The 27778-nt window shown below is 38.8% G+C and overlaps 1 long non-coding RNA gene across 5 annotated transcripts; it reads right to left on the minus strand.

Annotated features, from left to right (window-relative positions):
* Positions 1 to 293: 293 nt before the first annotated feature.
* Positions 294 to 27539, minus strand: LOC310895023. 5 transcript variants are annotated; one of them, XR_014580361.1, is made up of 9 exons: positions 26811 to 27539; positions 24107 to 24206; positions 23895 to 23932; positions 23451 to 23515; positions 14220 to 14286; positions 5449 to 5592; positions 4466 to 4516; positions 1088 to 1138; positions 294 to 676 (listed from the first exon to the last, which is right to left on the minus strand). It is a non-coding gene; the product is annotated as an uncharacterized lncRNA (long non-coding RNA). The 5 variants fall into 5 exon arrangements; XR_014580364.1 differs by lacking the exon at positions 23895 to 23932 and having other exon boundaries at positions 26811 to 27537; XR_014580362.1 differs by lacking the exons at positions 14220 to 14286; positions 23895 to 23932 and having other exon boundaries at positions 26811 to 27538.
* Positions 27540 to 27778: the final 239 nt, after the last annotated feature.

Raw genomic sequence — 27778 nt, forward strand, 5'->3', positions numbered from 1 at the left:
GTTGACAAATGCACATATTTATTTTCACAATCAAATGCAATTGTTGCTTATTCTTTGTGATCTGTTCAAATACTAGTAAAATAAAAACTAAAACCAAGTTTTAATGGTAGAAATCTGAATGACTAAAATAACATGCAAAATATTTCCCTTTCCACTAAATCTCCTCCTTTTCTATAGCTTATTTATCCAGAATGAAAGAAAATTGTGGTGTGCTTGAATGTCATGATGTCAGGAAATTAAGCTTTTTGAAACTAAAGAATGTGAGTCAATAGAGAACATTACATCCTGAGATAGCTCAATCATCTTCAGTAGTAATTTTTGCTGGGTTAAGGATTGTAGGGTGTGTTTGTTTATATGACGTGTGGTAGTCTTCTATGTAGGGGTTTATGTTGCTATGAAGTAAGGTAATGTTGGCATGTTAATGTCACATTTCACCTCCTACTTTCAGCAATTACAACTTAATACTTTCTACTTGGCTATCTGAGTCTTTGGAATGGCAGAAACAAGGCTGATTAAGGTCCATCCTGGATGAAGTGGAAGTATTTCTTGCTATAAAATACCAGTGGTAAATCAAAGCAAGCAGGGGCTATTCCATACAAAACTTTATTAATTTGAATGTCTTAAGCTGCAGTAGTAGCTACAGCACAAAAATTGCTCACGTGTCCCTTAGGTCTCTCTGTGAAAAACAAACAAAATATTCAGTGTGTGCAGAAGTTCTCTGTTTTTAAAATGACTCAACATAGGTCAAAGACATTTTCATTGAAACAGAAATGTGCTTTAGATCAGGATTTTGGCTTCAGGTATGCAGATAAAGAGAGCAAGAATTTCAAGCTCACAAACAATATCAATTATCTGTCTGCAGTTTTTATGTAATTATTTCCCTTAATAGCTTCCTCTGTCTTCAATAAAATACGTCAAAAGCAGTGTCTGTATGGATGATTTTCCACTATTAATACTGTCTCTTCTGTCTCTTGAAACTGTAAAACCCAAAGCCTTTGCACAATTTCTTTGCAAATACGCAACACTTCCCAGAATCTTTGGTCCCATCAATTCTACTAGTAATAAATGGAAAAATGTACCTACTCACCACTTTCTTTTGCCTGCCACTTATTTATTGATTGATTTATTTGTATTAGATCTGGGGAGACAAAAGGATACACGTCACCAAGGACAGTCTAGGTTTCCACAAAAACTGCAATGAAATAGATTTCCTGAGCCGGTTACCTAGCCATCAAAACAAGGCTTTCTGGGCATGCCATCCTTGCTTTCAGAAGGCTACTAAATCCAGCACGCCTTGAGTCCTGGGGCAGTCCTGGCCCAACCCTATAGATTGGAGGCTGCTATGGTGACAAACACACACACGCACACACGCTGTAATAAGACAGAACAGACTGCAGTCATCACGCTCAGTTATCACTCAGGCAAGTTTACTGAACAGCAACCTGATCACATGTGACTGGTACATTTTATCCCCTTTCTTTCTATTTTCCCATACTTGTTTCTCCCCAAAACACCTTGTTTCTCCCCTTTCCCCATCTTTACCTTCTCCCTTAAATATCCCATAACAAGCATCCCATATGAAACCCATTCCCCTGTAGGCAGTAGCTCTCCTCAGTCTGTAAGATGACCCAGAGTGTCGAGGAGCAGTGATGGCTGGTTGCTCCCCAGGGGTTGGGGAGCTGACTGTGGTAACATGTCAGGGACCTAATGAGCCAGGGCCTGCCCCTCCATCAGAGGCAGGCAAGCAAGATGGTGAAAGTAAGTCCCAAAGACAGTCCAGTGATCATCTCCTGCAGAGACAAGCTAACAAGCCAGGTCCAACCAACAACTCCAACAACTCCAGATCATCAGGCAAGCTCATGTTGATATGGTAGGCCCAAAGTCAAGACAGGACCTCAGTTTGTAGGTCACAGTCAGGATCAGGAAGATCCATAAGTGGAGGCAGGTCTGGGGCCGTATATGTATATGTATGTGTATGTATATGAATGTATACCTCCAGGGAATAAATGCTCAGCCCAGCTACTACTGCACCTGGGGAGATGGAGCTGTGACAGCCTCACTTTTTTAGCTAATATGGTTCATGATTCAGAACTTTGAAGGCTTTGTTTTTAGAGCCATGCTGGGATCTACTGCCTGCATTAATTTGAGTTGTTTAAGATAGGCCAGTGAGCAACCTATTTTTCTGAGGGAAAGAAACTGTGGGTCAGTACACCTTAATTTCCCTGCAAGAAAAACAAGCTTAGTGTCTGAACCAGTCAGTGGTAGATCTTATTTCTTTTACTGTCTGTATTAAGGCCATCCTGGTGTGAACAATGTTTTTAAGACCTCAAGACGCCAAGTTCCAGTATTTGGCAGTGAAGACTTTCAGTAGATTTACACTAGTTTAGATTTTCAGTATTTTAGTTTTGACTAAACTGATTTTGTATCTTTCTCCTCAAAGGCGGTCTATTTACTAAGATATTTTTTTTTTACCACCTCCCCGTTCCCCAGTAGTATCTTCACTCATTTAAATGAATAAGAAAAGAATAGGAAGTTACCACAAGGAGAACTGAAAGGCTGTGGTATACCTGTACCCTGTGGTATCTTCTATCTGTGTAGACCTGCATGGAGCACCTGCTGTCTGATAGCATTGATTGCTCCAAGAATGCAGTTGTAGCTGTTTGACCCCACCTAGAGACTTAAAGATCCTATAACAAGAAGGGTTGATTATGTGTCAAATCCACACAATATTGTAGATGGTTCTGAAGAATATATAGGACAGAAACTACCCCAATGTTAGTAAGAAATCTGTTTACTTGTGGAAATGTGTTGGGAGTTTCTCTTCCATTCCTCAGAAAAGGAGAGTTCATCACAGTGATATTATCTAGTGTTTTTTCTCAAATAGGCATGTAATTATTTCTGAAATATTCAGCATTTCTGACTATATTTGGAGTTCAGCTGCTTGTGAAGTTATTTGTGAACTGAATTGCTCCTATTTTGTATTTATAAATGTTAATTTAAATCTTCTCTTAATAGAGAAATCATTTTGAGAACAAAGCCTTTAATACAATGCCTTTACTGTCCTAATAGTGCTTTTCCCTAAATTGTCATCAGCCTAAGGAACATGTTGTTACAGCTACATGGAAATCTGTGCACAATTTTAAAATAGATATTTGGAACACCAAAGTAAGTCCAAGTGAGTAAAACAATGTGAGTTCACAAAAGAGTATTAGTATTTTAATTACTGCCCAAAGGATTATTCTAGCAACAAACATTCTACTTGTTCATCTGAAAACACATGCAATTCTGTAGACCTGGTTTCAAACCTCCACTTACAATGCTAAGCATGCTCTCTATTCAGCTACAACCTGCTAACGCTCCTATCATCACTGAAATCAGAGTTCATCAGAGTGAAATGGTCTGTTTCTAAGTGCCTTATCTATTCTAGCGCTCTGCCACCAAAGGGGGATGTTCTCTTAGAGGCGAGTCCTTCAGAATTCACATCTGTACTCACCATGTTCATATGGTTGTAATTGACAGAATAGCAATAAAGAATCAAAGTCTTGTTTTAAGGGTTGCAATGAACCAATACCAAACATTTTAGTCATTAGGTAAAGACCACACATAAACGCAAAATTATTTTACACATCTTAATGAGCTATGCTATACTATAAAATGTGTGGACTGCTGCCATGGATGTTTTTCCTCTAGTGAACAGCTAACTCATTAAAAAAAGAAGTATGAAAAGGAAAAAAAAAAAAAGGAAATGGCAAGGTTTGAAACATTTCTTTTAAATATTTCACTGGTGCTTCAAAAATTTGCTATACATAAAAACAGGGAATAAATCTATGGAGTTCTTCTGTTTCCACAGTGTTCAGTGCTTTTCCCCTGAGATCAATATGGAGCAAATGAAAATATGGGTAGGCACATCCAAACTAATTCTCACATACCTAATGCAAAAAATGAGAGCAATGAACACATTATGGGCTGTACCTCTAATGCCCTAATAAAAACCCACCTGCATGAGCAGTTCAAGTTGAAAGTGGACTGTGAATTGAAACATGCAATATAGCATATTGTGTTCAGTTAATTGGCAGGGAGAGGAAAAAATAAGCTAAAGTCAGGATACAGAGTCAGAGCAATAATCTCTCAACCTACTGCATGCAAAAAGGCAGGGTATACCTATCCATGTTATAAATACACCTTTCTTGGTAAGTATGGGCACATCTACTGAGTTGTGTATTGAGATTAAAATTTAACAGTTGAAGGGTGCTGACGTAGAACAAAAAAAGTTTCCTACCAAGCCACTAGGTCTTTTTTTTTTTATATATATATTTTTTTCTAAGTAGAAGTTGGTGGAGTCACAGCAGTCTCTGGATGACCTTCCACTCTGCTCTGAACCTAACCATGACACCAGTGCTGGTCTGGGGGGCTGGAGTTGCGTCTGCCTCGGCACTGCCCCTGCCACAGCTCCTTTGGGACTCACCAGTATTCCCCAGTGCTCCCAGTGCTGCTACACTGTCAGCTCAGGGTGGTCCTGAAAAAAAAATAAAAATATCTGAGCCTATACACAGTGGTGTAGACATGACTTTCTTCTATCCAAGCCAATTGCTTTACCAGGTGACCTCTTATATGATGAGAAATCCTCACAACAAATCCTATCCCATCTACCATGGAAGCACAGCTCTGGTGAGATGCAGAGCAAACCTCTCACTATCCTGCCTTCAGTCCTATTGCTTACAACATAATGAAGTAGCAGAATAAAGAGAAGGTTAACAGGGGGACCTGTAGAGACTTGGTTTCCAGCTGAGAAAAGCTTGATGAGTGCTTATAGTTCTGTTGAGAATGTGACAGTAGGAAGAGAAGCAGCTGGAAGATGAGGAAGTAGGAACAGGACTGAGAGCTTCTTTAGGGGCTGTTCAGGCCCCTCTTGTACCTGATCTTCCCACTGCAGCCATCTTGGGAACTGGCCAAGAGACCAGGGCTTCCTCTCTAGTACAAATCATGGAAAGAACAGATACATCTCCTTCTGACATGCACGTACAGGGTATTCATTGAGTCTGAGTTATCTGCTCCTGCAGCTAGCAAAGACTGACAGACCATTTTTTTCTGCCTGATACTGTCAACAGAACGGTCAGTGAGACAGGTGGGGGCTGACTGAATGCAGCTAAATCTTTCCCCTTGAAAATGCTAAATCGATGTTTTAGTGGAACCTGCCCCCCACCCCTGGAAAACCTAGCAGAGGTGTGTGTGAATTCAATCCTGAGGATGCTCCCACCTCTAAGCAGTGAGGGTGAGAAGCTGTTTTAGCCTCTAAATCACATTATAAAGGAGCTCAGATGCAGCTTGGATGCTTGTTTTTCCACTTTCCTGCTGTGAAATTGCATTAAAAATATACTAAAAATACACTTTCTATGACTGCTTTTTCATGCAATCAGATGTTGTACTTACTACAGGGATGTTACTTACCTGCCAGGATAAAGACAAGTTAAGACTTGTAATAGGAAATCCCAGACACGTTCCTTCTACTTCTCTGAACTCCATGTGATGGTGATTAGGAGCTCCCTGACCTCAGTGTGACAGTGTTGTGTAATTGGGATTGACAAGCTGAAACTTAAAATTAAAATAAATAAATAAATAAATAAATAAATGTTTTTAAGAGTGACATATAATTAGTAAATAGCAAAAAGAAAGTGCTGGAAGTCTCACTGGTTATTACTATTTAGAACTAGAATAGAAAACACACTAAAAAGGAATGGTGGGAGAAGCTGTCCTGTCCTTTCATAGTTTCTTCAGATATTAGCAGTCTAAAAAAAGCCTCTTTTCCCCCAGTTATATAATTAGAGGAATTCATACATTTGCATTTAGGGAAGCAGTCACTTTCAAATGTGCTCTACAAAGCCATTCTATGAAAAGAGCCATTTCCAAATCATGCTGTTCTTCTAAGTGCGCTAAAGCATAAAGAGTAATTAGACTTCTTGCCTTAGAATTTAGTGGGAAATGCTTAAAAAGAATTTAGCCCTCCTTAAAGCATGAGTCATCAGCTGGCTGGGGCCTGAGGAGCCACAGCACAGTCCTCCGTCTCTTTGTTAAAAGGGATGTTTGCATATGAACTTGCCTTTCAAAAAAAAAAAAAAAAAAAGCAACCAAACAAAACCAAAACAAAACAAAAATATGTTTTGCTAGTGGCATTGCCATATGGTTGCAGAAAAATGCAAAGACCCTTCTGTCACTACATGTACACACATGTTCTGCGCCTCTCTCCGTTTCTAGTTTCTAGGACTCCCATTATAAGAAGGACTAGCAGAGGAGGAGTCTGCCTCTCCCTCTGTTGCCCCATGCTCTTTGCCATCAGAGGAAGCACCGGGAAACTCAAAGAGAGACTTTCTCTTTTGTCAGATGGGAGGAGGATCAGCAGGAAAAGTCCCTGCAGCCCAGCACTGAAGTGAGATATATTCAGACCGGCTCTGTGGCTCACAGAGTGCATGCTGTTTGCTTGATAAGTAAAACGGTGAAGGGATGGACTATACTGTGAATGCCACATCTTTAGAGAGTTTTGTAGCTTTTTAAGTGTATGTGAACTTTTGATTTCTCATTTCCAAAGCAGTGTTAGTTGAATGTAATTGGGAAGCCTTGAGAGCCAAAAAAGACTCCCTGTTACATACGTAGTTAACTTCTTCATCTGCAGAAGTACTAAAGCTTTTAAAAGAAATATTTTAAAAGGGGGTTTTCTTTTTTTTCTTCTTCTTCTTTTTCCATCTTATTATTTTCAGCATGGGCGAGATTGTATTTTGGTACGTGTCACAGAAAAGGCTCTATTGCATTAGTTAAAAATTGAAAAAGATAACAGTCGATTGAAGCAAGCGCATAGATGAGAGAACTCAAGCCCAAACCGCTTAAGATTCACAACATTGTAATTAGCAGAAAACAAAATTTATAACAAAAAATGTTAGCCCATCTGAAATACATGCTAAATATGCCCTTTGTTACTTACTTATAAGCATGAAAAATTTAAAAGTCTGCCTGCCCCCACTTCCAATAAACTGTTCGTGGATCCATTCAATGTGCAATGTGAGAGCCATGCGTTCTAATGGAAAATCTAATTTTTACTTGTGCTGCTTAGTGAGATCTCTAGAGAACCCTTCATACTCATTTTAAATCAGATTCAAAGTGGTCTTTATCAGGCAATCTAAGCTCACTTGGAACAGTATTAATTTACGTATCAGAGAATGAGCTGCTTAACACCAGACTCCTCTCATCCACATCCTTGAGTTACGGTAACATGATAAAAGAAGGTAAGAGCAAATTTCACGTTTCAGTAAGGAATACCCAACCAAAGACTCCAGATTTCTTTAAATCTTCTTCTAACCCATGTGCAGCTTTCTGATCGGCTTTCGGCTGACTGTAATATTGCAATGTATCACTCAAGCAACATCCTGGAGGAGAAAGACAGAAGAGGTGGAGAACCTCTTCTGTTAAGAAAGGCTGAGAAAGTTGGGGTTATTGAGCCTAGAGACAGCTCCAGGGAGACCTTACAGCAGTCTTCCAATATTTAAAAGATGCCTACAAGAAAGATGGGGAGGGACTCTTTAGAAGGGAGTAGAGAGACAGGACAATAGGTGAAGGTTTTAAACTAAAAGAGGGCTGTTTTAGATTAGATATAAGGAGGAAGTTATTCATGATAGGGTGGTGAGGCACTGGAACAGGTTGCCCAGAGAAGCTGTGGATGCCCCATCCCTGGAAGTGCTCAAGGCCAGGCTGGATGGGGCTTTGGGCAACCTGGTCTGGTGGGAGGTGTCCTGGCCCATGGTAGGGGGGTTGGAACTGGGTGATCTTTAAGGTCCCTTCCAACCCAAACCATTCTGTGATTCTATGGCTCTATAAGTATCTTACAGAGGAAGAACAAAATGGCAAGCTGTAGATGAATTGCAGATGAAGCTTATGGTAACAGCCCCTTAAAATTTTTGTAGGTTTAGTTGAGATGTGCATGTGTCTTTTCAGGATTTGGGCCTGTTTTATTTATAGCAGAAATAGCATGTACCCACAGAATGCATAAAGATGACATATTTGTATTTGCCTTAACTTAATTAACATGTAAACTATTTTGCAATATTTTGGTTTCTCAAAAAGTACAACTTATTCAACATTTTTATGAAATGGAACACCAACAAACTGTATGGCATATTTTGTATCAAAGATATACAATCCTCATGTTGCTCTTTAGCTTTGAAAAAAATGCTTCTTGCACCATTAAAGTTGAGTTCTGCTGAATGCTTATTTATTTAAAATAATTTGTGAGCATTTTCTTTGGCTGCCTGAGCATGGTTTTAATAGTTTCTTACTAGATAGTATAAATGAAGGGTGCATGGTATATAGGAGGGAAAAATGCAGTGGAAGATAAGGGAATCTATATGTGCATTCAGTATCTATATACTGTTTAGCTGTTATCTTATTATCTTTACTATCAGAATCTTTATTTCTGTGTAGTTTCTCACCCAAAATGATAGCAGCATATTTTAAAGTGTTCTGCCGTTCAGTGAATAATTTGGAATGACTCTACAGCATGAGACAAGTTACCAGCTGCTTCTGGCAACAGATTGTATTCTTCATTACGGTCTTAATGCATACACTATACACTAATCACAGTATTACTTTTGCTTTTGAATGAGCCTAATAAGCTTAATGCCATTAAGAGTTTTGCCTCCTGTCAGACCAAATTTTACAGGTTATTATGCTGGAAGGATCAGAGTTTCTGAAGCAGAGTTATTGGTGAAATCCTAATTTTCTTGCAGTCAGCTAGAGTTTTCTCTGAAGCTTAGCTAACAGTCAGATTTCTATGAGGAGTTTCTCCTCTCTGTAAGACAGGTCTAAGATGAAAGGGCTTGGACATTTCAAATCCAGTGTTGACCTTTTCAAGAAATCAGAGGTCAGATTGTGCTTTTGTGGGCATTGAGAAAAGAAGCATCTGGAGTAAAACAGAAGGTACAAGCTTCTCCCTATTAGAAAACCCTCTGGCCATTCCCCACCAGAGAAACTCCTGAACAACTTGTGCCGAAACACTTGACTGCAATCATTGCAAATCTCTGCCAAGAAGGCCACTTTGCATTCCTCTTTCATGTTAGCCTCCAAACCAAGACTGAATACTGTCCTGACCTAGAGGCACAAGGCACCTCTAGAGGGAAATGCCATATAAGATCAGGGTGCTCACGCACACTTGGTGGTGGTAGCTATCTTTCCTCAGCCACGATTTCAAGAAGGCAAGCTTCTTATCCTGTTTTTGACTGGAGCTGAGACATAGCTGGCTTTGGAAGAGGGGCCAAGACAGGACTGGAAAGGCCATTTTACTGTTATATGTTGTGGATACAATGAACAACGACCTCAGTTATACTGTCCTCTCAAGCGATGACAAAGAAGAAAGGTGTGCTATTTATTTCCAGCCCCTTCAGTAACCCTAGGCATAGCATTTACTATACAATAACACAGATAGCTGCATAAGACAACAGTTAGAGATATGGGTGACCAAAGACTTGCAACATATGACTTGAGGAAACACATGATGCTGGGGGACTCTGATCAAGATGAGGTTGATGGATGATCTAACTGCTGCCTATATCTTGGTGGGCAAAGATGATGGAACCCTTCTTGTCAGTGCCGGATACTAAATACTCTAGGTACTATGTGAGGGCTTTGCAGTTCTCTCTGCCCGGCAGGTGTGACCCTGCTCTAGCACTATCAGGATGCCAGGGTGATCCCTTGTACAGTCAGAATTGAGGCCTCAGATGGTTTACACTATGGCATACTATGGTATTTTTACAATGAACAGAGAGATTTTGCAAAGTGAGGACAGTGACAGCACTGCCCTCTTCTACATTAGCCCTGGAAGAGTTTCAGACCCTTTCTCCAAAAAGCTACCCAAAATAGAAAGAACAGTGATACCAGATCTTTTCTGAGCAGTAGCATTTCCATGGCCTGTGGCAGAGATGACAGGCAACAGAGGGAAGGCGGCACATATTCTGAGCAGTGTCTTCTCCTGAGGCCAGCAGTGACTTGGCCTGTGCTACACTGTGTTTCTGGTGTGTGTGACCAGCATGTGAAGTACTTGGCTTAGAGGTAAGATGGCCTTGTGTGGGCCATCTGGCGTTACTGCTTCTGCATCCCAAGGTTATTCCAGAGAGCTTTCTGATCACCATTGTCAAGGTGAAACGCACTCCCAACCTGCCTATGGTTGTATAGGTCTCCTCTCTAGCATGAGTCTCATATGGTCCAAGTCTTACTCCTCTCTGTGATTCAAAGGTTTTCTTGTCTGTAGGCACCCTCTGTTTTGGGGGTGGACCTCCTGTATGAGCAGTACCTGCATCCTACCTGTGCCATGGAGTTTTGAAAAAATGAGCTACCTGTGGGACAGAAATATCCCGGGGCCATGGTGCAGATGTCACATCGCCTTTGGGGTACATACTGGAGAAGAGGGCCGCATTAGCATTTAGCACTCACAGGTGAAAGGTGACAGCCCGTGGGCTGGAGGCACCCTGGAAGGGAATGTCAGGGCCAAGCAGACTGCTCATTTCAGCAGAGCACCCTCTCAAGGCTTGAAGCAGTGCCTTAAGGCCAAATGTGCTGTTGGTGCATGGGGGATTTGGCTTTACCTATACTGCTCAGCATGAATAAAGCAGGAGGTAGTGAAAATGTAGTGCAATAGCCTCTCTTTAAGCACTTAAACCCATTGTTTACATATGTTGTTAACTTGTACAAAATCACTGTGTAGCTGCTGTCTAATTCTCTTTAGGTAACCTGCACCTAACAAACTCATCCATGTTTCTGCTGGTGGGCCTGGGCACAAATGCCGTAAGGCTGAAGCTGTTCTGCAATTAATAAGCTGCTTGGTGGCCTTGACATGCCTGAGGCAGAATTCCCCAATGCTGCTTCTCCTACGTAATCTGCCAGTGGAGTCAATTGCTGTGACATGATAAGAGATGATGCCATACAAAATGCAGCTGGCACATTATGATATGATATCACTGAGTATCAAGAGCTCATGTGTGAACAGAGGTTCAGATCCTTCCCGTATTTGACAGGATGTAAGCAGGACAAACCCTAACAAACAAAGAAAAAAGGTAAAACAAGCCCACAACAATTAGTGACTTTCTAATTAAACCTATCATTCAAATATTGGAGTAAAATTCCTGCTCAGAACCTCACACATACTTCAGTCTAACACCTGTACTGTTCCTTATTCACACTGCTTTATGTGCTTCAGTACTTGTAGGTCAACATATTTTGCCATGCTTGTTTCATTATGAACATTTCCTGTGTTGGTACGTTTTCTCTTTCACACTTCATTATAAATTTCTCTTTCCATATTCTATTATGCATTTCAGCTGTTGTATCTCCTTTGGCATTTCACATGTCATGCTGCATTAGCATTTCAATTCTTGTTTTTGCTTGTCATTATGAATGATCATTATCACACACAAATCATTATATTTCTGATTTCACATCTCATTACTCATCTTGCAGACCCTCACTGTGGATTTCAGTGTTCATATTACACCATACACTGGGGGGTTTACTTCCCTTAAAAAACAGATTTTTCACAACTTATTATGGATTTTCCCTTTTGCATTTCATCATGCATTTAATCTTTCATAATTCATTATGCATTTTCCCTATTGCATTACATGATTCACTATTTAGCTTTGCATCTTATTTCATTTTGCCTCTTTGATCTTAAGGTGCAGTTCTGGTTTTGCCTATCATTACTCATTCAGATTTTGTACTTCATCACTTATTACGAATTTTCAACTTATTATGCATTTCTGATGTCAAATCCTATTATGAGTTTCCCTTTTCACATCTCATTACCCACTTTTTTGATTTTGCATCTCAATATGAGACCTTTTTTACATCTCATTTCCAGTTTCCAGTTTTGGTTTTTGCTGTGCGTGTTCATTTTTATTTCACTGCTTGGTTTTGATTCAATGTCTCATTATGTACTTTTGGATCTAATTAGGAATTTCATGTATCATTGCTTATTACTCAATTTCCTTTTTGTTGCCCATTACAGATTATGCACAGCATTCTGAACAAGAGGTTTCATATTTCTCTGTGCATTTTCCTTTTCTCACGTTCTTCAATTAACTTCTTACATCTTATATATTTCATATTTCCCTGCTAGCATATGATTTTTAAAATCATTTATTTACACCTGAGTAAACTGTCTTTCTTTTTCACCTCAATAAACGTATTCTTTTGTATCTCATTACTCATTTAAATGAGTTCATCTCATTGCAAATTTCATTTCTGTATCTCATACTAAGTTTTCATTTACAGAATGCATAACAAACTTCCCTTTTTGTAATTTTTGCAACGTTTGGGGGAATGGCTTCTTATCATACATTTTCCTATCTGCAAATCCTCACACATTTCCTCTTCAGATTTTGCATCTTTTTCCGATTTTTTAGAGCTATTTCTGCATTTTACTCAATGCAAGTGATTATGCAGCTTGATTTATTTCTAATGATTTCTGTATTTCATGACACATTTCTGATTTTGTCCTCTTCTCTTCTCTTCTCTTCTCTTCTCTTCTCTTCTCTTCTCTTCTCTTCTCTTCTCTTCTCTTCTCTTCTCTTCTCTTCTCTTCTCTTCTCTTCTCTTCTCTTCTCTTCTCTTCTCTTCTCTTCTCTTCTCTTCTCTTCTCTTCTCTTCTCTTCTCTTCTCTTCTCTCTCACAGATTTTTAGTTTTGCATTTCCTTATGAATTTCACCTTTCAGAGTGAATTTTCCTTTTTGTCTCTTTCCAAGTTTAAATTTGACTTAGAAATTTTCATCTTAGCATGGATCACCTGGTTCTATTTTTCCACTTATGCACAACCTCCTTAGATGTATAACTACACATTTCAGATTTTGCATCTCCCTTTTTAATGCTTATGGCTCTTCTACATTTCATTATGCAACTCCATTATTTACATCTTGTCTTTAAAGTATCATTACACATAAAATCAGCCATTTTACACATACTCACATTTTGTTAATGTTGCATTTTTCAACTTTTGGATACTTGCTTGTGTTTTTGAGCAGCCTCATATCTACTGGATGTGATCTTTTCTCACATCATCATCTATTTGTCCATCATCTAATTATATTTTTTCAGGTTTTTCTGTTGCTAAATATGTTCTTACTTCACATTTTTTTTTTTATAACTGATTAGTTCTTAAATTGCACATCTCACTTTTCATTTTTATCTCTTATTTCATTTCTTTTTTTTCTCCTACCTTATTTTAAATACTCTTTTTCCCAGGCTATTTTGCTTTCTCTTTCTCTTTCTCTTTCTCTTTCTCTTTCTCTTTCTCTTTCTCTTTCTCTCTTTCTCTCTCTGTCTGCATTAATCTATCTATATGCATTTCCTCCTGATTACCCATTTTTCTTTATTACACATTAGTCTGTGATATGTTTTGCATTTCTCATACTTCTTCCTCATCTTCTTCCATAACTGACTTTCATTATGATTTCCTCATTTCATTGTGCCTTTTCCTACTCACCTATGACTTTTAAAGGTTTTGCTTTTCGCTTTTACATATGTGTTCATTTTTGTACATCACCTTTCATTCTGTAAATTCTCAGATTTTTTTTTCTTTTGTATTTCATTATTTTTTTTCCTGCTTTTCCTTGTATGTTTTCCTTTCTGCAGTACAATGGATTTCATTGATATATCTCATTTATACCTTTCTTTTCACATAGCTCTAAAATTGCCTATCTTTTTGCTCCTCATTGCATAAGTTCTTTCATGCACCACTGCAGATCTTGCTTTCACATCCTCATCATTCATTTGCATTCCCTTCTCTCTCACAATAGTTTTGAGTAGTTAATCACTTGGAGTTATTTATTTTTCCTTTGTTCCTTTGTGCATACAATTTTTACTCTGAAACCAAAACCAACGTGTATTTCCTCCTATGGTTTACTAGGTAATTCTTTTTTTTTTTCCCTAGTTGCCATTTGAGGCGAGGGGGGGGGGGGTGTGTTTCTTTTTTCCCTATTGGATGATGAAATGCCCTTGGTTCATGGTAAAGTCAAGAGGGAATACAAAAGAATACACACATTAGGACAGAAAATACACTGCAGAGACTATGGGAATACAGAAAGTTGAAGATGAGCATATGCACAAAAGCATAATTAAGAACCTTTTGCTGGGTTTACTCATTAAATCATGCGTATTTTGAATTGTTGATTGCATTAGCAAGCACTCACCATTTACATAATCGGATTTTCTTCATCAAAATCATATTAGGCAGGTTCTTTACACTTCTTCATGTGCCTTGGTGGATGGAAAGAAAGGTAAGAGAAATTTGGTTTTCTGACTTGGTCCATGACTCCAGCAATATAGTTTGGAAGAATGCTGACTGAAGCTATATGGCTGCTGTCCCCAAGAAACCATGCATCATAGTTGCTATGCTTCTGAAGAACCACAGAAATGCTGTTTGGAAGGCACCTCTGGTGCCTTCCGGTTTAGCCTCCTTTCAGAACCATGAGGGCACTGATCTTACTGATCCTTACCAGCCTCACCTGTGACATATTTCCACTCCACCCATTGACCTGAACCCCCTTTTGGTCTGTTTACCCTCACCAAACCTGACCCTGACTTGTGGACTGACTTTGTGGTTCAACCTCAGACCTGCCTCATCAACACAAACTAGCCGGATGATCTGGATTCCTGGCTGATGCTGGCTGCCATGGGCCTGTCCCATGCTCCTTCCTGGGGCACCGTGGGTCTGGGAGCTGCGTGCAATGCCTGGGGCCAGAAAGCTGTGTGGGTGTGCGAGTGAGTGTGTGACAACTAGTGAAGATCAGGCTGGACTAGCTGGTGTGTAGGTGACGCTGCCTGGAAGCTGTGTGTGCCTGTGTGTCTGTGAGTGGGATAACTGGAGGATCTGGCTTCTGGATGAAGCAAGGAGTCCAGGCCAACTGCCAGAGAGACTGTGGGGTCCTGGGGTCTCCTTGAGACACATTTTTGGGGTGTGTGGTGGAGGTACATGTGTGAGTGAGGGTGTCTGTACCAGCACCTGGAGCACAGCTTCAGCCTTGGGGTCATCTATTTTCAGGTGACAGCTAACAGAGACACTGGGATCCAGAGGCAGCTACTGGTGAGCCCAGCTTCTGGAGTCATCCGTGCTATACGTATATTCTTGTATATGTACAAGATGTATATTCTACATACATCCCTGTGTATATATATATTCTTACCTGTATTCTTACCTCTGTCCTGCTCAACCAGAGAGAGAAACAGGATGAGGCCGTTGGTGCTGTCTGTGTTTGTGTGTGTGCTGGGTGTGTGTGTCTGAGTAGATCTGTGCATCCAGACATGTATATGCAGGTGTGAGGTGTACACACGTGTACCTGTGTGTGGCCTGTTGCGGGTACACGCTTAGCCTGGCTTCTGGAAGGTGACTTCCAGTTGGACGTGGATCACTGCCTCTTGAGCACGTTGGTCCTGACTATGTTAAGCCCACTTAAGAGACTGCTTATCCAGTTACACATTCGCAGTTTTCAAATTAAACTTCTGTGGGAGGAAACACCTAAAGTCAAGGTATATCCCGTCCACCTCTCTCTCCTAACATTTTGTGTCCTTTTCCTTTTCCTTTTCCTTTTCCTTTTCCTTTTCCTTTTCCTTTTCCTTTTCCTTTTGCATCCACAAGGCACCTCAGGAAAGAAAAACTTTCTGATCATTAGATCTTTCGTATGGTGGAAATTCAAGACATGTTAATATTTAATATTTATAATATTCACTGTTGTTTCTATGCCTGACATGAGCTGCTACAAGCTGTGACTGGGGAGGCAGTCATTGTGGTTCTGTTTGGGCAACAGGTGACTTAGGAGAAACAGAATAATGGGGAATTAGTTCCCTTAAATCCACACTAGTTTGATCCCACTCCAGGGAAATCTTTTTCTGCAGTTTGATCAAGGACTGTAGATCTTTAAAATTTTCTTTGTTATCAATGTTATCAACACTATTAGTTGTCTAAATATTGTCTTAAAGTGCACTTAACTGTAAAATTATTTTTACAGGAGAAGAACAAAGATGCCATTCACAAACAAACTTGCCTGTTTAAGATATGTGGTATTTGAAGCTGATAAGTGAAACAAGAAGGAAACAGATGAACGCTACTCTAGTTTCTCAGTGCCAGTAAAGTGAAGATTGTATATTGGTTTCACTTATGAGAGAAGTACCTTGGCACAGGATGATTCTCGTTTCATTTCATGGATATGTAGAATAAATAAGTTAATTTAAGTGAGCAAATAGTCTTAGAAAACACTTGCATCATTCTTGAACTTCTGTCTAGAGAGGAAGATAGATCTTTGAATATTCCTTTGATGCTGTCCTTAATTTCTGCCTTTCTGAATGCTTAACAGCAACGTGTAACTTGCTGATGTCACTGTTAAAATTAAAACCTATAATACCTAAATTTTATAATAATTTTAATGGACATGAATAAATAAGATTATGAGGGAAGTTTTGTGCACGAATACTTCCTATACTGATATTATCTTCCCTAATCACTGTTCATTTTGTTTCATTCCATGGTAGGAAATTTATGTTTGCCTGGCCAGTTTCCTATGAATCTGGAAGGTATTTGGTTTGCTGCTATACATAACTTTGTTTCTTGCTGATACTTGTAGCAGTAATGTGTAACCTGAAATAGGGCTATGGCTGTTTATTGCATTCACATTTATTTTGAAAGAAGGTATGCAAGAAGTGCAATAACTTCTTTCAACCTCTGAGCTATTTGAAAAGTACCTGTAGGGTCATCATCCTTTGTCTCATATGTTCTGTTTCTGTGTATACATAAAGGGAAAAGAAACCTTTGAAAACATGTCCAGTTTTTAGGGAGCTGCATCCCATTTCCACTTGTCTCTATGCTGACAAAGAAGCTGGAGAATGGATCATCCCAAAAATGGTTTGCATGGTCTATGTCAATCATCAGAAGGAAATGTTGGCTGAGTTTCTTGATTTTTTTTTTTTTATCAGAGCTGTGTAATATCAGAGCTATTCTTTTTCTGCAAATGTTGCAGTGTGAGCAGGCTTGTCTTTCTTACAACAGTACTCTCTCCCACTTGTGAAAAGCCTCATGGGAAAAGCCAGATCCTGCTGCCCTAGTCCACTGAAAAATGTTTGATTCCTTGAGAATTACAGTTCATTTGTCATAACTAAATAGTCACTAAAGGACAGCCAAGGAAGTGTGGGTACTTGAACCATATCCTGAAATATTTTTGGAATTCTTTTAAGTGTAACTCTGATTTTCCTGTTTTCTTACTTGTTGATTGTCATAAAATCCTTAGAGTTCCTCTAAACATCTTATGAGTAATTGAAAGCTGTGTTCTTTATTAACGTAGTTTGTTTGCATATATTCAGAAAAAGGAGGGTTACCACAACAATTCCCATACATATTTATACATCGACATTCAGTTTTGGGCTTATGGTAACCTTCAGTAAATAAAGCAGCTATTAATTGTACCATAGATTTGCCATATTGCCTGGTCATCATAAATACAGCTAAGGTATCCATATTTCTTTTCTTTTTAAATTAGATTCATTAAGATTCATATTAAAACCACATGCTATTTCTTTGTGCATAAGGAAAATGCATATCAAAAATAATAATACCACTGTATGTTGTTTCCTTATTTTCCTTTCTTGTGTCAGAATATCACTGAAAAATCTCACCTGATGTTTTAAGTAAATAGAATTAACAGAAGTGAAAATACACTATTTCAATTTTTACTTGTAAGCCATAAAACAAGTGAACTGCAAGAAGTCAAATTTGTGCCTTTTAGTGTATCAAATGAGTATTATTTACCACTTCAATTCACTGTCTGTGAAAAACAAGATACCTGCACTTGTTATCCAACAGATTTTCATGGGAAAGAAAGATAATTAAGGAGTTATTATACCGAAGGTTAATATTCTGGGTACTTGAGAGTCTGGGTTCAGATTTTGAGTACTTGCTTAATATTCCTGTGTGGCCAAAGTTTTAAACTAGCTAATGACTTTTACATATGTACACAAGGCAGCTGGAAGTATTTTAGAGGTTCAGGGGCAGACTAAGTTGGCATGATCTGGGATTATTGCCTAAAATCATCTGCTGCACTGGGCTACTGCCTGCCATAACCAAATTTGGAAAATATCAGAGCATTGTTCAAAACTGGAGTTCTGACATTCCAGCTGCATCCCATGTGGATGCTAAACAAACAAACAAAAAACAACAAACAAAAAAACCCACAAAATATTGCATTTCGTTATAAATTTAATATTCTAGAAATATCATCAAGATAAAGCCTATAGGTAGTAATATCTTCCTAGAGGAAGTGGTATAATAAGGAAAAAATAGATGAACTTTGAGCAGGCAATTCCTTCTCCAGGAGCAGCAGACTTCAGATATGACTGTGAGTTCAGAACACTTGCTCTGAAGCTAGCTACTTGTCAGGCTAACCTTGAAAGGAAAAGTATCTAGAGTCTTCAGAGTAGGTAGGATATTAGTGCTGGAGGGAAAGGGGGAGATGGAGAGAGAGTTTTTGTACTCTGTGGAGCACAAAAAAGTTGGAGGTGGGGATAGAAAGGCTATAACATGCCATAACAAGTGTCTCTATTGAATCCAAGGGTTTTGATGTCCTAGTGCTACACATTTAATTCCCAGGTGCATCTGTGTACAGTGTTTTGTAAGACTCCCTTGAGGTTCCAGACTGAGAGATAAAGTGATTTTCTGCACAAAGCATTTCCTCACTGGCAGCTGGGTGCTTCGTCCTTTACACAATACCACAGGATTTCATTCTGGCTCACAGTGGCTGCTTACTCTCCCCTCTGCAGTCCCTGAGAGCTTTCTGAAGAGCTTTCTCGAAAGTGATGAGACCCAGCCTGATATGACATGCAAACTAGTCCTGTTTAGAGGATGAGACTGGACTAGATGTGCTTCTTAGGTCCCTTCTGTCCCAAAGTATTCTATAATTCTTTGAATGGGATCCTGTGAACTGAAGGTATCCATTAACTTTTTTCTGTGCTTTGTAGATGTCATCACATAGTAGTCACAGCCCTACTTAAGAATTTTCTGTGGTATTGGCCAAAGAAAGTTGGAAGAAAATGTAAATAAATATTACATAAATGTTAGATAAATATTATCAGCTGCTATTTTTACTTCAAAAAGAAGGATATGTCATCCTAAACTGAGAAATTATGTCCCAATGTACAGTTCACATTAAAGAATCCTATGACTCTGAATAATGCCTTCACAGATTGCACAGATAGAAACCACCTTGTTTTATTTAGAAAAAAATATGATTTTTTTTTCAATTATTTTTTCTTCTAAAAACAGAAGATTATGATAATAGAATAACATGATAATTTTCTTCCTCTGTCTAAATAACCTATTTTTTATAACAAAGAATTCACATGAATTGCATAAAGAAGAAAATATTTCAGGTACAGGCAATGGAAGTTGTCTGTTTTGCTTTCTGTGGTTATTACTGCCAGGTTTCTGCAAGGAGCAGTAAATCTTAACAGTCCACCATCTGAGCCATCTAATAAGAGCAAAGTTACCTGTCAAAGAGTGAAAGAAATACATATCCTGTGTAGACTGAAGTACAGACCGCCTGCTAACTAGATTTGCAGCTGTTATGAATTGTGAAAATTACATAGAATAACTACTTATATATATTTAAGTAAATGAGATGCCCATCCACTTATTTTAACTAATTAGATTCTATAAGGAACGAGGCACAAAAAATGTGATTGAATAATATCAAAGCATGCACTGGATCCTTTTCTAAGCTTAAAGTACACTCCAGTTTCATAAAGTGCAGTTTCATATGGTATTCAAAATCTCTTTCAAAGTCACAAAAGTAAAAGCACCTTCCTCCCTGACCTCTGGTGATCTTCAAAATTCTAATCTAGAACTTCTTGACTACTATAAGAAGTACTGATCTGACCAATACATCTCTTGAGGATGAATATTTTGCATTAAGGAACACATTAATGAACCAAACAGGACATGGCGGTGAGTCATTTTTGAGACCTAATATGGTTTTCATATTTAACTTTTCCCTGACCCTTGGGGGTCAGGAAAAAACTTACAGCCCAGGACTGAGTTGAAATGGGCTTGGGTCCATGAGCAGAAGGGGTGGGTGGAGGCTACAGCTGAAGCTGATGAGTGCTGCTAAGGACTATCGGTACCTGCAGGACCCTGAGACTTTTTGAAACTACCAAGAAATTTTTCATGTAAAGGTTTTATTATATTTAACTTGATCTTAGGCAACATCAAACATACCAATGTCAAGCCATTTCATCATTTATTTGGATAGTGTTTTTCCTCTGCATGATTTCATGGAAGTATCTTCTACTGCTTTCTGCTTTTCACTGTGGTTTATGTGGATTCTGCCTGCAGCCAGTTCTGGCCTGATACTGGCAATTATGCTACCTGTTGTCCTTGCCTTTATCTAGAAGTACAGCAAGAAGTTTTCATATGAACTTCCTTTTACAAAACAAAATATATATATATTTTTGCATAATCCTGTAAAAGTTCAAAATACCAGAATGTTGGGTAATTTCTCCATGCATGGGATCTGTGTGGCATGCAGTGTCCTGATCAGAGAAGCCCATTGAGTGCTGCATAAATTGTGCTTCCAAGCATCTGAAGAGACTAAGGTAATGTATACTATTTTTTATTTATCTATCTATGTATTTATTTTTAAGTAGTGTTAGCTCCAAGGAGGAATACTTTCAGAGTCTGAGTAACTTCTTATTGAGATCATACAAAACCAGCACCTCCTCATGAAAAACAAAGGACAAGAGAGATGTTCATATTGATTGCCTGCAGGTCAGCAGCAAAGTTAGAGGAGAATTTTTTTATGCATTTCTGTCTCCTAATGGCAACAGAACACATCTTTAAAATTGCAAGAGCCCAGTTCACATCAGAGGAAGTTTAGACAGGAAATATTTATGCAGAATTGCATGGAATTAGGAATTTGTATGACATATAATCACTAATACTACACAAATTATGGCTTAGGAAGAGAAAATATTGAGAGTTTGGACCCTGAAGTTGAACCGGTCCAATGAGAGCCTTAGAAATTCATTATATATTTCCTGTAGTCATCCTACCTCTTTCAGTGTATAGACCAACTGGAGACAATCTAAGCAAACGCCTCTTCAGTGTCCTGTTTTTTGTTTGTTTTTATCCTCCCTTATTTTTCAATGAGAACTTGTTTACTATACACCATTCAGAAATAATTCAGAAGAAAAAAAAAATATTTCCCATACAAGCTTTTGTCTGGAACTCGTCACAATATTATGAACATGCATGAGATATTGCTATTGTATCTTCACAGCACCCCTGAGGGGAAGGAAGCCCTCACAGGTTCTGAGAAGCTGCATTATTGATCTCATCTGAAGTGCAAGCACTTGGTACAGTTGCAAATAAATAATAATAATAAACAAGTAAGTCAGGCAATACAGTCTCAGTTAAGGAATCCAAGAATAGAGCAATATAAATGCATTTTCACCTCCCAGTAACTTCATCTTGTAGTTTGCAAAGCATCCTTTCACAACCACAGAAGGGGCAAAGCTGCATACCAAGCTTACTAATTAGCATTTAATTTCCTCATCCAGGAGATTGATGTGGGTCTCACATGACCTCCTGTCTTGATCACACCACACCTTCAAACTCTGGCAGTTATACTGCCTCTGTTATTATACTGTCCTGTTTTATCTGTAAGGCAGATACATCTAGTGCAATATGTTGAATATTTAAGAGAATAAAGGGGATTTTTTTCCAGAAAATATTAACATTTGTACTTAACATTGTCTGCTTTACTCTACACATAACATTTCATTCTATGACATTTATACACCTTTCTTCTGTTTTATGCATAAAAATGCGCAGCTCTCACAGAGTCCATCATAAGTAGATCTCTTGCATATCGGTTTGTCACTTTAGTGATGAAACTTTAGTGATGTCACATTTAGATGATGAAAGTACTAGTATCAACAGCTGGCGTTATCTTCTATTTAAATCAGCAATCATTTCACAGGTGGTTTTTGACAGACAAAGAATGATAAAAGTTGAGAACCGTAGGCACCATTAGACTTTCCAGAGTGGAAAGATACACCAGTTGTGACATACTGTCATCCTATCACAATCTCTTCTTTTGTACCTTTCTGTCTTAGCTCCCCAATGGAAGAAAAAAAGAAATACTGTTGCACTGGCAGTCTTGTGGAAGATATTGTGTTTGAGGAGTCAGTGACCTTGAGCAAGCCCTGACAGCCGTACTGGGGACTGCACTCGAGAAATCCCTACGTTCACATGAACAATTGCTGCATAACCCTAAGTATATAACTGAACAGGGAAATGGATGGCTCTGGATATGCAATGGAAGGCTCTGGATAAGCACCTATAAGGATATATGTACTATATGATATATAGGACACAGGTCCTATACATTTACCTAGCCATGTTCTGGAGATCATTAAGAAAGAGAACTGTTGAAACAAGATGCCTAGTTTTGTTTTCTACTTTAGGTAAAAGGAGTTAATGGTACTGCGTGAGAGTGAACCTCACCACAAATGGGATCTGCACAGGGTGCTGTGGCTATGTATCTTGGGCCCAGCCAACACTGCACAAGAGCAGGGTACCCAGCTTCTGAAGGGATGTTTTATTTACTCAGTCTCTGTATTTTTCTTCCTCTTTCTCTTGCATAATAATATAATATAATAATAATAATTATTATTGTCATTGTTGTTGTTATTGCAGTTTTTTTACTCCATTTGTTGCTGTGCCTTTCTTACTGAGATCCAGAAAGAATCCTGCACCCCTTCTGGTGCAGAACAACTGTGCAACAGAATGAATAGGAAGAGAGTTAGCAGGTCCTTTATGAAATACATAAATCATACTGTTTATGTGGCAGACTTTGAAAGGGCATGTCGTTTAAGGCTTTGAGGAGTAGAATGCCTCTTGTGATATGGAATTGTTACACTGTACATTGGAGGAATGATGCTGTAGGTAACTTGAGTGAGAAACATATGCGCTGTCATACCACTCCCCCATGACACTTTTCATCCTTTTGCATACTGAAGGAGAATAGCTCCAAGACCTTGTGGGGAGGTGGTATCATGCATCAGTTCATAGAGAGAGCATTTCAGTGTTTGGCATCTAAACTGAGTATTGTGTATAACTCCTTTATAAAAACAAACAAACAAAGAAAACAACAACAAAAGCAATGCAAGAGCAAAACACTTTTGCTACTTTGCCTGTCTGTCTGTTTTACTCTTCCTATGACTTAGAAAGTGCTTTCAGGATGGATAACCTAATTTTCTACTAGTAGAACATTAAATTCTACTAGTAAGTGGAGCTCCTGTGAATACAAAGCAAGTAAGGCATATGATTGTAATCCATTGTTCTATTACCAAGGATATCATCAGCAGAGTTCATTAAATACCTCTTTTTATTCCACTGAAGGCTATCTTCACCTTCTCATCTGGAGGCAACTGTATATTCCTCAAGCTGTAAGATAAAGAAAGTGAAAAAAATCCCCAAGGAGGCTGAATTATAACTGAAGGGAACTTCCTTTCTCTCTCTCTCTCTCTCTCTTTTTTTTTTTTAAAATCTCCCTCTTCTTTTTTCCTTTTTTCTCTTCCTAAGGAGATGCTTCCTTTTGATTCAACAGTAGTTTCTTATTCTGACCTCTCATCAGGCAGAAAATATTCTAATACAATGTAGTGCTATCTCCAAATCCCAGCTCATAATTCTCAGTCTTAGCATGTGCGATCAGACTATGTTTTCAGCTTATCCAAGAGAAAAGAGGAAAAAAAAAAAGAATCTGAATTATTTTTTTCCCTTGAGAAAATATTATCAGAATTCAAAGCACAAGAATTAATCTTACCAGCTTGCTATTTGATAGAGCTTAGTGCAGCAATGAATCTGGAAGAGAGATTTGATGAGAGATCTGATAGATCTGCACAAAGATTACATGTACAGGAAGACAAGTGATTAATGAAAAAGAGAAAGAAACATGTTATTTTAATAATTGTTTGCATTATTATTATTATTATTATTTTTTTCCCTAAGCAAAAACTCGAGCAGAACAACTCTTACCTGTGAAATCAGGACTAAAGATGCTCACAGTTACTTCTTTTATCAATAGTCTCCTTGTCTTTATTTTTCTCTCTGCATGAATGATCCATTGTTTTATCACCTAAAGGGGAATTGTAGAGAATGAGAAGCATGACTTCTCACAAGCACAACAGAGAAAAGTCAAGAAGCAGCACTTACAAGGAAAATTCTGAACGGATGTATGAAAAAATTCTTCACCATAAAAACATTTAATTAGTGGAAGAGGTTTCTCAAGGAGGTTGTGGAATCAGCACCCTTAGAGGTGTTCAGACCTCAAGGCATTGAGGAACCTGAACTGGCCTTGAATAATCTTGCTTGGAACTGTGCTTGAATCAGAAGACCCCAGAATTGCTTCCAGTTTAAGTGTTTCTGTTATCCTATGATCTCAGTTATACCACTTATTGGTAAGTAAATAAAAACCACCAGGACTAATAACAAACTTTGCTAAGAAAAGGCATAGGACTGCATGAGTATGCTAGGAGAAAACGGTTAAATGCATTACATTAATCCCCGAGAAGGAGAAGATGAGGGGGCATTCTGGGACAGTGGTGGCTGCTGAGCTCAGAAATACATGGAAGTGTCTCACATGCTGCAGATCACTGTGTCGAATTTTCTGCCTTTGGAAGTGCTGATGTGAATCACTGAGGTAAAGCAGTGTCTTAGGTTAGCTGTATAGAAAATTAATGACATTTGCTTCCCATAATGCTAAGCAAGGTGCAATCCAATATTTACATTTTGAGATATACATTGATTATTTACAATTTGTATTGCATTTATGACACTTAACACCAGGCTGGATGCTTTTAGGTATAAGGCAGTTAAACATTTCAGAGCTCTGTAGCAGAGCCAAACATGAAAAGCAGAACACTAAGATGAACAAGTTAGTGGTAAGATGCTATCAAATATTATTGCTATCTCTATCACTTTGCTCCTCTGCAGATTAGATGCCTGCAGGCAAGTCTCCTTTGAGAATTCCGGGAAAGCACTCCCTGTGCCCTGCGATGGAACAGTCAGTCTTTCTGGTATTCAGAACTGTAAAAGAGTGTACTCTTCTATTTCTCCTACACCTGCAGCATGGCCAATGCAGCAGAAGGATAGTTAAAAGGCCAGGTGCAAGCAAGACTTTTGAAATTGCAAAGACACCCCTGTCTACTTACGGCTGCAATATTCCATACATTTTCTGAGGGTCATGCAGCTACTACTTCTTGCTGCAGAACTGTCAGTCTCTTGGGTTAGCAAAGACAGCAGGTAACACACCTGTCTTCTAAGGGGGTGTCTTATTTGTTTTCTGGTATAAAGGGTCATAGTAAAATGTGAGCTAATATGACTATAATTTTATAATAGACATCAATGATTCATGGCACCAGAACGTAGCTTGCATTCTGCATGGATCACAATGTGACTCAAAGTAACAAAAGCATAGGCATTGACGAGAAGTTTTTAACTTATTAAAAACCTGGAAAAGTATGTTGAGAAAGACCCCAATCTGTTTCCTTTTATGCTCATCTATATTCTCTACCTCCTCATTTCTCAGTTGTTATCATTTTCATTATTAAGATTGGATTACACTTGAAATAGAGCTTTTATAAATGTCTTTGATCCTCAAAAGTCTTTTGACAAAGCATTCCAAATGTTGTAAAATCTAATTATGGTAACTGCATCTAATGCATTTCTAAATTTATTGGCGTAATTTTTAAAGATGAATCTTAAGAGCCAATAAAGCTAGTGAAAAGCTTAGTCTAGATTCTGTTTTGAAGAATTAAAGTATTTGTGGCAGTATATTTTAGGATAGAATAATATTCATGGTTTTAGATATAAAAAGACTATTCGTCTCTCCATTTATTTGCTAAAACAGTGTTTTCACCTATAAGAAATTCAGTCCACATTTGATCTGAAGATAACTGAAGAGAACAGAGATAACATGCCCACATTAGTTTGAATAGTACTGGCATATAGAGATGCAGAGAAAAGCTTTTTACGAAACCATACAGAGGGATATGGACCTTATTTATGAAGTTCCCTTAACTGTCCAGGACCCTTATTTATCCATGATTTGTATGGTTGTCACTCTCTATTTTGTAATTAGCTTAAATTATAAAGAAGGTTTCAAGAACAAAGATGAGAATGATGAGATGATTTAAAAATATCTGAAAGCATTATTCCCTTCTTTCACAAAACCCAGCTTCTACTGCCAGCTTCTGTGTGAAGACAACAGGATAGTAAGCTGGTAACCTTAGCAATGGGTGGGTAGCATGTCTGTATTTCCATAAAGCATTTCACTGATGCCAGTACTCTGTTGGCAACTTGTTTCTCCTTTTTTTCTTTCCTCTTTTCCTGTAATTTTGAAAAGAACTCTACTTGGATAGTACAGCATGTAAAGAGATTGTACTTTTCTCTGATGTTGTTTTCAGTCAACATAAACACTGATCCAGGTCTGGCTACCTACCTGCCGGGGAAATAGATTGGCCTAGAGGTTGTACCTGAGGCAGCAGAAGCTCCAGCCCCAGTCTCTGGAGCCGTAAGAACCTACCTATGTAAAACGGGACCCCACACTCATCCTCCCCACTTTTCCCACTTTTTTATCACAGGTCTCACTTGCCCAAGCCAGAAATCCAGCCCCAGGTTCACCACCTCCTACTACAAACATTTGCCTTTTGTCTCGAGGTCCGAAATCCTCCTCACCCACCTGCAGTATGCTCTGCCTCATCCGGTGCCCATGTGCTGAGCCAGAATCGCAAACATCACAGAGGATTACATCAGGCACCATGTACTGGGTCAGGCTGGGATGTTAACTTTCCCTGCAGCAGCTCATACAGTGCTGTGCTCTGCACTCGTAGCTAAAACAGCAATGGTACCACACCAGTGCTGTGTCTGCTGCTGAGCAGTGCTGGCACAGCATCAGGACTCTCCCTAATTCCCCTGGGGGTGGGCAAAGATGTGAGAAAAGAAACATCACCAGGGCAGCTGACCTAAACCAACCAAAGGGATATTCCATACCATGTGATGTCACACTCAGCAATACAAGGTGGAAAAAGGAGGAAGAAGGGAGGGGTGGGCTCTCGTTGTGGAAACGTCTGTCCTCCTCCCGAACACCGGCTACATGCGTTGAGGCCCTGCTTCAAGGACGTGGTCAAGCATCGCTCATTTGTGGGAAGTAGAGAGTAATTTCTTTCCTCTGCACTTCCACATAGCCTTTACTTGTTTTCTTTAGTTTTCCCTTTCTCCCTCCCTTTTCCCCTTTCCTTTTTTCCCCTTTAGTTAAATTGTTAATTGTTTAGTTAAATTGTTTAGTTAAATTGTTTAATTAATAATAATCTTTCCTTTATAATTATTTTTTTTCCTTTAATTAAATCATCCTTATCTCAACCCATGAGTTGTTCTTTCCTTTACTTCTTCCCCTCCTCATCTAAGGAGGGGGAGGGAGAGAGGGTTGTGGTGTTCAGCTGCCTAGCACGGTAAAACCACCACACACCACTATCTGGGACCTCCACCCATCAACAAATCATGGCGAGATAAGCACTGGGAAGCATATTGGGAAGAAATGTACTTTAATAACAGAAAGCATTTCCAGAGATGCTAAGATCAGAGAGGAAAGGAAAGTGCTTAGGATGTATATTAATGTACCTACGGAGCAGTTCAAAGAGCAGTTGAGAG

Source organism: Anser anser, assembly GCF_964211835.1.
Source record: "Anser anser genome assembly, chromosome: 2".
Classification (NCBI taxonomy): Eukaryota; Metazoa; Chordata; class Aves; order Anseriformes; family Anatidae; genus Anser; species Anser anser.